Consider the following 12,164-nt stretch of genomic DNA (forward strand, 5'->3'; position numbering starts at 1 on the left):
TCGGGGTGTGAAATTGAACCGAATAAATATGTATTATAAAAATTATCTTATTTTTGAAATGGTATTATTCTATTTCAAACGAATTCAACACAAATATCATACATTTTAATTAAGTTCATTTTCTATTTGCCAGATGTATTTTTTATGTATACAAAAAAGTAGCACAAATTCCAACCATGATATTTAGTCAAAGCTTGGATAAGAGGATAAGGAGAGATAAAGACTAGAAGATAAGGAAATCTAGATTGCATTGTTTATTTCACTTTTGTATCTATAAAGATAAGAGGATAAGAAGAGATATAGATAAGAAGATAAGAAAATCTAGATTGCATTTATTGTTTATTTCACTTTTGTATCTATATAAAAAGGTTTTAACATGTAGTCATGTTATCTAAAGTTTTCTTCCTCTGAACTTTTTTTAATCAAAAAATAAGCCAAGTAACCACATTCTTTCGTATTATTTGAGTTAACCTCTATCTTGATGGAGTCGGATTACAATAATCTTCAATGTATTTATTCAATTTCCGACCATGATTTCACCGTTTAATATTAGGTAAGCTATATAATCCATGTTTATTAGTCTTAAATTTGTAAAAATTTGGAAAAAGAGTGAGAGTATACTGCGGTTATAATGTTTTACGTAATTTTAGTTGCAAAATACTTTCACTTTTAGCTTTACGAAAATTGGGTATGTAATTTAATTAAGTAGTTAAAATGGTGTTCATGGTTATCCAATCTGTATATGTCTCCAACTACAGTATGTCTCCAACATCAAATTTAATTGATGTAAAAAGGTGGTGTTCATCGTTGTTGTACTAACTACAAAGTCGGTGACATCAAAACTTAATCCGTACCATACCCAATGTTCTTATGGTTAATCTTAGAATTTTATAAGGAGATTATTTATCTATTAATTATAATCTATTTTACTATGGGATATAATTTATACAACATAATGTATAGACTAAAGTATAGACTAAATAGTGTGGCACCTCCTTTTGTTTGTGCTAAATATGTATTTGTTATTGACTAAATTGAGTTCAACTAATACAATAGGATAAAAGGACTTTATTTGAACATTTGTGATTAAAAGACAAAATGAAATATGTGGTCTTTGACTCGATAGTTTTCTTTTTTCATTTTCTTTTTCTTTTTTTTTTTGTATTTAGCTATAACTTCCTTTTATTTTTGATTACAAATATCGTGTTAACTTATGTAATAAATTCGATCAACTATAAGCTCTAGCTAACATCTACTTACATAGTTACATGGTTACATATTCTAAGAAGAAGATGGTAGCCCCGTCGAGGAGAACCCTAAAAAGAAAGTCAAGTGGATCAATCCTCTTGGATTAGTAGACTATGCCACCGATGGCGAGTCCACTGACGAGGGCTCAATCCAGTCACTAGAAATTGGTTACACGTATCTGTCCTCGTCATCACCTTCTTCATCCTCCGACGACTCTAGTAGTGGTTTCAGATTCCAAGAGGAGGCATCTTCATGGAATTCGGCTGCAGCTGGTGGGTTTGCAGCGTTTCCTATGCTGATTAACAAAGATGACGATGAGAAAGCAACTTCTTCTATTATTTGAGTTAACATCTATCTTCATGGAGTCGGATTTCAATAATCTTCCATGTATTTATTCAATTTCCGACCATGATTTCACTGTTTAATATTAGGTAAGCTATATAATCCAAGTTTTATTAGTCTTAAATTTGTAAAAATTTGGAAAAAGAGTGAGAGTATATTGCGGTTATGATGTTTTGTGTAATTTTAGTGACAAAATACTTTCACTTTCAGCTTTACGAAAATTGGGTTTGTAATTTAATTAAGTAGTTAAAATGGTGTTCATGGTTATCCAATCTGTATATGTCTCCAACTACAATACGTCTCCAACATCAAATCTAAAGTTTTGTAATTAGTTAATAAATTGTTGACAGTATAAGTGTAAACCTTTCAATTACAAAGTTATAAAGTGTAGTTAATTATGATAACTTTAAAAAGAAATTAGACAAATTTTGTGAAACAATTAAATACTCAGACAACACCCTTTATGCAGTCGAAACTTTTTTAATAAAAAGTGATACATTTTTTGATGCCGGAGACCCATGACCCGACCCAACCCCACAATGCGGTTATTTTAGGTTATCTTTTATTTTAATAAGTTATATTTTATTTTTAGAAGTTATCTTTTATTTATAATGATAAGTATGAATTGATTTGTTTTCTTATTTTAAGGGTTTTAAGATTAGTATAAATAAAGATTTTGGTTATTGTAAAATGCAGTTGAATATTATTGCATTTATATGAAAATTGACGTTTTGTCAATGTTTTCGGTCTTTGATTTAATCTATTAGCATCGAGCCATTTGATTGCGTGTGAAACTGCATCAGTTGGTATCAGAGCTCAGGTTAATTCAAATGGCTCTGCGTGATGAGAACCACATTTTTACTCGCCAAATTGCCGAACGAGGCATCGATGATATCGTGTTCTATTTACAAGATCGCAATATCTAGGAAACTGACCCAGAAGATGTCATCTGGGATGAGATTGTTGGGAAAGAGGAGCATCCTGAAGACGGCGATGGCTACAAGTTTCAAGAAACCGACTTGGAAACTTCTATCCGAGATGAGAACTTTGGGAAGGAGTATCTTGGGAATTGTAGCACCCTCTATCGAGCACCTCCTGTGTTTGATGAATACGAAGATGAAGATTGGTATATTTGGATGACCACGAGTTCAGTTTTTTAAAGATGAACTTCTCAACAAGACAGTGAAGAAAGACAATCACAATGAAGTTAAAATTTCAGATTTCATTGTGAACACGAAGAACGATCGAGGAGGTAAGGTGAAATTAATCTGGTAGTGTTACGTTGAATCGTGGTATTTGGCTTTAAGTTTTGGGATAGATTTTCATGATTGGCACTTAAATATAAAGTCAAGTTTTAAAATAAACTTTAAAAATCTAATATCGAGTACCGATTTTGTTGCCTATCAAGTTTTAAAAGAATTAATTGCATTTATATTGCAATCTCATTCCGCTTTTGGTGCTCCATTAATATCAAATTTCTACGGAAATGATAGAAATTATATGTTGGAAACCAAGATCTACATTACTTAATGTCATATTAAGTTTTCAAATTTAAAGAAGAGAAAGACATGCCTGGATGTTCTGTACGACCCCGATGGTACAAGTTCCGAGTTTGGCGGAATGACTCGAGAAATTAAGATATTTATGTGGGACATCATGATAATACTGCATGAGAATCGCGTTGATGTTCCATTCGATCCGGGTGGACGTGGTTTAAAGTCAAAACTTGAGGACGAGTTTTTTTCGAAGAGGGAGAGAATAATGCAGGAGACCCATGACCTGACCCAACTCCATAATGCGGTTTATTTAGATAATCTTCTATATTTTAATAAGTTATATTTTATTTTTAGAAGTTATCTTTTATTTATAATGATACGTATGAATTGATTTGTTTTTTTTATTTTAAGGGTGTTAGGATTAGTATAAATAAGGATTTTGGTTATTGTAAAATTCAGTTGAATATTATTGAGTTTATATGAAAATTGACGTTTTATCAGTGTTTTCTGTCTTTGATTTAATCTATTAGCATCGAGCCATTTGATTGCGTGTGAAACTGTATCATTTTTAATAAAAATGTTTAATCTTTTCAACTTACTATAAACATTGTAACTAAAATGTAAAAATTAATACAAACAATTATGAAAAAAAATTTAAAAATAAAAAAATACATACCTGTGGATGTAGAAGTTACATAATTTGCTTCTTCTAGTGGAATATCTGCACCTGTCTTTTTACGATAGCTCAATCTCTCACTTCAACCTAAAATAAATAAAAAATAAGTAACTAATTAATAAAAGGGAAAAATTAGGGTTTACTAAAATCTAAAAAAACTATAATAAGTATGGCTTTGTTTTTCCTTTTCACAATTCTTTTTCCCCATCGTTCAATCCGCCAATCGGAATAAAAATTAGGGTTTACAAAAATGTAAGATTCAAACGGCGGAGAAAAAAAGGACCTAATCAGATAATAAGAAAAATGAAAACGGTGATCGGAGAAATGAAGAAGGTGATCGCGAAAATGAAGACGGTGATCGGTTTAAGAGAGGAGAAAGAAAGAAGGAGAACGGAGAAATCGAAGTGTATGTTACTATGTGAAGATTAAGGACGAAAAGGGTTTTCGTTTTGTTGTTGGAAATTACATAACCACCCTCGAAAGGGAGTGCGCATAATAATCAGTTTTTAATCAGAGTCGCCGAAATTTACGGATCGGACAATCACAAATTGGACCCCTGGACTTTTTCTATTGGCTTGACTCATTTTATCTTTTGCCTATATATATATATATAATTTGATTTGATTTTCTCATATATATATATATACTTTGTATCTATGTAGAATATTTGTATGCATGTATGATTTATATAATTTGAATGAATCTATAAATAAATGTATGTATAGATGTAGATGTATAACCATTGTGGACTTATTGCTAGAGGTTTTTGTGTTACAATTAAGTTTTCGGGTGCGTTATGACTTCGTAAACTCTCTATGAACTTGTGAGTTGAACTCATCATAACCTAAACATTTGAAGTTCGTTTAGATTTTAGTGATACAGAATTAGTTTCCGGTGGTTTATTGCACATTCGCACGTCCTTTTAAGCAGTTTATGACTATCATTGGCCACAATCGAAGGTCGGTCATGATGATGTAACACATACTTTGTAAGTGGAGAGAAGAATTCTTGTGATACGTAACAATTTTAAAAAAAACAATCAAATATTTGGTAACGTTTTCGTGTTATATAATTTAGAGTTTTGGTGTTTTGATATCTCTAGTTATGACCTATATTTTTATGTATCTCTTATTATGATAGTTTGGTTGTGTTATTAAATTCTCACAATTAGATCGCGCATCAAACCTGAGTGAAAATAAACATCAATTTCAACGAGATTCAAAACCCTCTAAAGTGTGATTTATAGACCTTCATCAAAAACTACTTAAATGATGAAATTGACTTCTGAAATTGAAATATGTTTTTGATTTTTGTATATAGAACCTAATTACGAACAAAACATTCTAAAAATTCAGAAATCATCTCGTTCTACAAATGGTAGTTTTCTAAAAACTCAATTTTAAACAAAATTAGCACAAATTCAGCTTCAAATAGCTTGGGGATCGTTTAGATACATTGATTGCACTCTGATACCAAATGATATAACTTGAAATTGAGCTTTAGTGTGTGTTAATGGAGGTTTCACTATGTGTAAGTGTGTGTGAGTGATGAGAGGAAGATGATGGTGTAGAGAGAGAAAGTAAGTTAGAGAAAAGGATGGATGATAATTATCTCAAAGGCTTATTACAAAATAATTAAGGAAGGAGTATTTATACTAATATCACTATAATCACTAATATTCCTTCCACTAATGAAAATTTACAACTTAACACCACTTTTATAATTCTAACATGGCTAATAATGTTAGCTTTACCAGCTTCAACCTTAGATTAGAGGTAAAGCATACTACTCCGTATGAACCATGACTAAATATCAAAAGTTGACACCTTCATTAACCTATTATTTAACTAACAAGTTCTGCATTACTCAACCAAATATGCATCTTTCCATAGTCTTATAGCTTAGAAGTGGACTTCTGAGATAATGTTTAATCAAGTTCTTGTGACCCTTGACAACAAATAGAAGAAAGCTCAATCCTTTTCAAGTTGCACGAAAGGTGATCCTAGAAACAACCATTTTAACTGATGTGGTCATAGTTACTCTTACTTTGTTCACCTTTAGGGGTGCATACAGAGATTATGACTTCAGTTTCATGGGTCCATTTTTGTCTGCTACCCTTATGGTGGTTGTCGTTTCAACTCTCCTTCTTGTATGCAAGTCGATCATATGTAATCATAGCAATATTCGTGCACATATGATCAAAAATCCAAATCTCCACATAATTGTATAACGTATGATAATTCATGCTTATGGTTTCAATTTCAACCAATCAGTAGTTGATAGTCAAGGCCGTGTAATTAACACTTGGGCTCATATCATTAACCGTGCTAACCTTGGTATGGAAGTTATGCATGAACGTAATGCTCACAATTTCCCTCTAGACTTAGCTGCTATTGAAGCTCCATCTACAAATGGATAAGACTTTGGTCTGATTGTATTGTATAGGAGTTTTTGAACTAAAAAGGAGCAATAGCTTCCCTCTTGTTTTTATAAAGAGGGCGTTATTGCTCCTTTTTTTATGTTAATGGAAAAAAATTATATAGTAATACTATATACTACTTATAGATAGATTATAGAAATATATACTTACTATATACTTACTATATATATATATTAGATATTAGATTATAGAAAAATATAATCTATTTGTGACTTGGTTTAACTCTATTTGTGACCTTTTTTTGTATGTGGGACTCTCTATCTTCTTGGGTAGATAATCGATTGTCTTTCATTTGGATAGTGAGTTGTTTTTATAATAAGTCAAGTCAAGAATCATAATCGAACTGGAGGAGCTTGCTGCCAGGATGGCTTGGTAAGCAAGCAAGCAGTTATGTAGGCGCCAACTCCCAGTTCTTTCTCTTCTTTCTTTTTTATCATCAAAAGAAGATTGCTGGAAGAATAGAGATCCGGTCTTTCGTTCGCAACAAGGTAGCCATAGGGAGAACCTGTGGCTGGATTGAATCCTATGCCCTCAAGTTCTTCAAGTCCGGATTCATGGATAAGCCTTCAGCTAAGAGAAGGAGAAATGCTATAAGTCAAAGTAAACTTCGTTCACCACTACGTTCTTTCAGAACCTCTGCTTTAGGCCTTTCAAGTCAAGTCAAGTCCGAGACGAAACTCCCAATCCCTACTTCGCGAAACGAAATAAGAGCATCAAAGATGCCGTTGGCCGAGTTTCTTCAAAACCTGTATTTCAGGTCTCGCAGAGCCTCAAGCGGAAATATCATAAGAGAGAGAAGAATTCACTACGCGAAAGAACGAAAAAGAAACCTGTCCAAGATTAGCTAGAGCTTTCATCCCCGAGTTTACTGACTGACTAAGATAGGAGAAAGCAGAACCAGACTGCCAACGATCTGACGATAGAGAGTCCTCATCTTGTAGACCCACTTTCAGCTAATAGGAATTTCTTTCTGCCTTTCTAGTCTCTAGTCATAGGGCTCAGCTCAGTGGGTGGGCAAAAAGGGGCTAGTAACAATCGAATCTTTTTTCCATTCATAAAAAAATAAAGGAGAGGAGGAGTCTAGCACTACACCAATAATTGACAAGCTGAATAAGCCGGGTCAACTTCACCCTCTGCTGCGGATGGAATCGACCTAAGAAAGAGAGACTAGACCAGGTATGAAAGGAAGGGATCAACAGGTCTCGACAGAGCCTGCATTTCGATCCGTCTACGTACCTACAGGAGGATCCGCCTTTACCAAACAGCCTCCCCACCCCACTACGGGCTATGTATTGCGATATAGATCTGAACCCTTTCCCGGGAAAACAAGTTATGGGTCACCATTTCGGGAAACGGAATAAATAGCTCGGTCAACCCTGTAACCATCTAAATAACGAGTATGAATAACGAACTGCCGTTGTCTATCCTCATCCCTAGTTTACATGGATACATAGTGGCTGGCTGTACTTTATTGGTAGGGGGCAAGCCTGGGACGTGTGGTTCCCATCTCTTGAGTAGCTCATTATACAAAGGTTGTGTGTTCGTCATAACATAAGACGTATTTATAGCCCCTTATGCTTACCCATACTAGTAGTAGAAAATGCTCGAATTAGATGTACATACGCCTTTCCACACCGCCACATGATTGATCATTGTTAGAAGCCAGATTCATTAACCTCTTGAGCGAAAGGCCTCAAGCTCATTATGATATGCTCCAAGCGAATCTCTATGGCCGAGGAGAGCTCCTAGTCGAAGCCCAACATGACTCTTTGACAGTCCTCCTCTTTAGAGTGGCTTCCTCCCGCTTTGCCAGAACCAAATTCAAGGAATGGTTGTCGTCCAGACCCGCTTTTATTTTTGTTGGCAGTGCCTTATACTGTGTTGATTCAATGTTTTGCAGAGTCACTTTCTTGTAATCAATTACGTCAGCTAAAGTATATGAGGAAAGAAACTTGATCTGTCTAGTTCCTCAGAACGCATCGGGCTGGCCTGGAATCCTCCAACTCTGAACACGCACTTCCTTTCCTTTCCTTCCTTGTCTTGTATCGTATGAAGCACTAGACTCAGTCCAAGGGAACTAGCTTTATGGGTTGCTTTCGATTTGGCATTCTCCTCGCCTTCCTGCTTTATTGGCATTAGAGATCTTGTGAAAAAGTCCGATTGACTAATGGAAGGAAGCGAGCTCCTAATGCACAATTATCGGGCATCGCACATTTAGGCTTACCCCAAGCCCAAGGGACCGGGGACGGCGTAATTATTAGAACAAGGAATTTCCTTATGTCAACCTTGTGTGTAAGACACAGGAGTCAACGGTATACGTAAGCTAGAACCGGGTTAACAAGAGGTAGCTTGCAATAGAGAAGGTATGGTGGTCCAGATAGCCGCTGACCAAAAAGCGGAGATTCTCGCGCTGGAACAAGCGAGCGTAGGCCCAGCCCTTCACCCAGTAAGAAGTGCTTTTCTTGGCGAAGTTAGTCGACCGTAAGGGTAATGAAGATTTATAGCCCCATCGATAGCTATCTGTATAAGTGTGCCACGAGTGCTCCCTCTCTCTTCCGTCTTTTGCTCAAAGTCTGAACTTTTCTATCTCCTCACTTTCACATCTAAGGATTCCCTCAGGGACATCAGATATAAGCGAGAAATCCCGGAAAATGAAAATCCTAGGAATCGAATCGAATCAAATCAGGGGTAGGAGATTCCCCCCGTAACCTATCGGGAGAGCTACCCTCATTCTATCTAGTGGAAAGTCTTTCACTCGTGGACTAGCTTACTTTGGTTAGGATCAAGGGGCATAGTTACTCGATCGACCATTAGGGAAAGGGCTAAACCTCTTCTCTCCTTCGGTCTCCTCTCTTTGTCAGTCGAATGACTAAGTACCGGAAATTTAACCAGTCAAGTCAGCTCCTCCCACCTAGGTCCCCGCTTTGCTTTCTTGTCCAGAATAGAACCAGCTTTAGTTCCGAGGACGGAAGCCTTTTTTTCTGGTTGGCTAGTTGGTTTTGATTTTCATCCACCGGAAGAACACCAAAGAAGCGTCTTTGCAGAGCTAGTTTCCTAGTCAAGACCCGGAGGGTTAACTGTTGCTGTAATCATAACCATCGGAATCGGGCTTGTGGAGAGGCAATAGCAGCCCACTCTGAAACTTAAAGATCCTATTCACGTTCACTTTAAGAGGTGGTTTAAGGAGTTTATAGGTTTGCATCAAGGTATGTTGTTTTCCCAAATGTTGATGGCTTGGAGTTACATATCCCTGAAGAAAGGAGATGAGCGCAAAAAGGTTGCGAACTCTTTTTGCTCAATAGCTAATAAAGATAAACCAAACCACCTGAAGAGGAATGAAAGCTTCAAATCGAGTTATCTCTAGTAAAGAAGTGGATTCCCTTTTGTATGGGCTAGCCCTTCCTCTCCCGCTATCTAGGTATCGAAGTTGCTTTCCTAGAGTTCTGGATCGATAGAGCATTGTATAAGAGAATAGTTCGCTCTTCCTGCGTCCAGGCATAAATTAGTAAGTAGTATCCTACAAGCTTGGTAAACCCGATTGTTTTACTGAACTGAGCTTCAACAATAGAGGACAGCGCCCTCTTATCTGGATCGAGCATTCCTGGCCAAGAAAACCCTGATCAAGGAATTGCTTATATAGACTGCACAAGAATCATAGCACTCTTCTCGCTCTTCTGCTGTCTCCCCTGACATAGGTGCCTAGTAGTAGACTAGAGGGGACTTATAAAAAGGTCAGAAAGGCCAGTTGCGCTAAGAAAAAGGAGCCTTCGGTGACAGCAGCTAAATACAATAAGGGGGCAAAGAAGTAGCCTTTCATCCCCTTTGTGCAAGGCTTTCTGGAGACGTATCAACCTATATTCCTACTAATGTGATCCCATACTTCAAATATGTTCTACACTACGATATCTTGCTCTGATCTTCTTTACAACTATCTTTTTTGAAGCAGATAGTTCACAGTGCTCATTATATCGATACTGGGAAAGAAAAAACAAAAATGAAACAATCGGTTAGGATGAATTTATTTCGCAGTGTTAAGGTTCTCTTGCTAAGCGGTCTGATGTCCTTTTCTATCTTCTCGGGGGATATCCCGAGAAGATATTATTTTTCTCGGATATAAATTTATATTTCGCAGATGGTTCTTATTTAATAATGTTGGGCTTTTTCGAGCGTTTTGTTGTTAAGTATAGTTATTATTTTTCGTTAGAACTTCTTCTAACAACCTATGCATTCTGTTATCATTTCCAATTGGACGATCCATTCCAACTAGTAGACTACTATAATGGATCAGTTTTTTGATTTCCGTTGGAAATTAGGAATAGATGGACTGTCTATAGGCCCCGTTTTATTAACAGGATTTATCACCACTTTAGCTACCTTAGCGGCCTGGCCTATTACTCGGGATTCTCGATTATTCCATTTCTTGATGTTAGCAATGTACAGTGGTCAAATAGGATCATTTTCTTCTCGGACCTTTTACTTTTTTTCATCATGTGGGAATTAGAATTAATTCCGGTCTATCTACTTTAGCCATGTGGGGAGGGAAGAAACGTCTCTATTCAGCCACAAAATTTATTTTGTACACGGCGGGGGGCTCCATTTTTTCTCTAATGGGAGTTCTGGGTATCGGTTTATATGGTTCTAATGAGCCAACATTAAATTTTGAAACATCAGTTAATCAATCGTATCCTGTGGCTTTGGAAATAATATTCTATATTGGATTTTTTATTGCTTTTGCTGTCAAATCACCGATTCTACCGCTACATACATGGTTACCAGATACCCACGGAGAGGCGCATTACAGTACTTGTATGCTTCTAGCCGGAATTTTATTAAAAATGGAGCGTATGGATTGATTCGGATTAATATGGAATTATTACCACACGCTCATCTATATTTTCTCCTTGGTTGATGATAGTAGGCACACTACAAATAATCTATGCAGCTTCAACATCTCCCGGCCAGCGTAATTTAAAAAAAAGAATAGCCTATTCCTCCGTATCTCATATGGGTTTCATACTTATAGGAATTGTTTCTATAACGATACGGGACTCAATGGAGCTATATTACAAATAATATCTCATGGCTTTATTGGTGCTGCACTTTTTTTCTTGGCAGGAACGAGTTATGATAGAATACCCTTGTTTATCTCGACGAAATGGGCGGAGTAGGTATCCCCATGCCAAAAATATTTACGATGTTCAGTAGCTTTTCCATGGCTTCCCTTGCATTACCGGGTATGAGTGGTTTTGTTGCAGAAGTTATAATCTTTTTAGGACTAATTACAAGCCAAAAATATCTTTTAATGCCCAAAATAGCTATCACTTTTGTAATGGCATTGGAATGATATTAACTCCTATTTATTTATTATCTATGTCACGGCAGTTGTTCTATGGATACAAATATTTAATACCAAACTTTTTGTTTTTGATTCTGGACCGCGCGAGTTATTTGTTTCCATCTCCATTTTTCTACCTGTAATAGGTATTGGTATGTATCCCGATTTTGTTCTTTCGCTATCAGTTGACAAGGTTGAAGGTATTTTATCTAATTATTTTTATAGATAGTTTTCTTAAAGTTTCTTAAAGAAAAAACTCCTATGATTTTTAAGAGTCGGTTGGATAATGAAAAAAAGAAGGATTTTTATCTCTTAAATTTTAAATAAAGTAAAAACAAAATGAAATTTCAATTTTCATCCAACATACTTGGGCTTTGCGAGAACCGCGTGTGAATCACTACACTACTTGATTCGCACGGTTCTTGCCGGTTGACACAATGTGTTTTATATACACTATATTGCACTCTGTTTTATTCTTAATAACTTTCTTTTTTTTACTAGAGGTTAACGTAAATGAACCATAACTATGTAGCCCGATTCCTAATGGATTGACCCCAAATAGGATATCCAAATTATAAGAAAGCCTAGAGTCGCCACAATTGCGGAATTTGTCCCCTGCAAATTTTT

The 12,164-nt window shown here is 35.9% G+C and overlaps 1 long non-coding RNA gene and 1 pseudogene across 1 annotated transcript; both read left to right on the forward strand.

The window, feature by feature from the left end:
* Positions 1-411: 411 nt before the first annotated feature.
* Positions 412-1,805, forward strand: LOC122608541. Its single transcript, XR_006325242.1, has 2 exons — positions 412-553; positions 1,265-1,805. It is a non-coding gene; the product is annotated as an uncharacterized LOC122608541 (long non-coding RNA).
* Positions 1,806-10,551: 8,746 nt separating this feature from the next.
* Positions 10,552-11,833, forward strand: LOC122607451 (annotated as a pseudogene).
* Positions 11,834-12,164: the final 331 nt, after the last annotated feature.

This window comes from Erigeron canadensis, chromosome 7 (assembly GCF_010389155.1).
Source record: "Erigeron canadensis isolate Cc75 chromosome 7, C_canadensis_v1, whole genome shotgun sequence".
In the NCBI taxonomy this organism is placed as follows: domain Eukaryota; kingdom Viridiplantae; phylum Streptophyta; class Magnoliopsida; order Asterales; family Asteraceae; genus Erigeron; species Erigeron canadensis.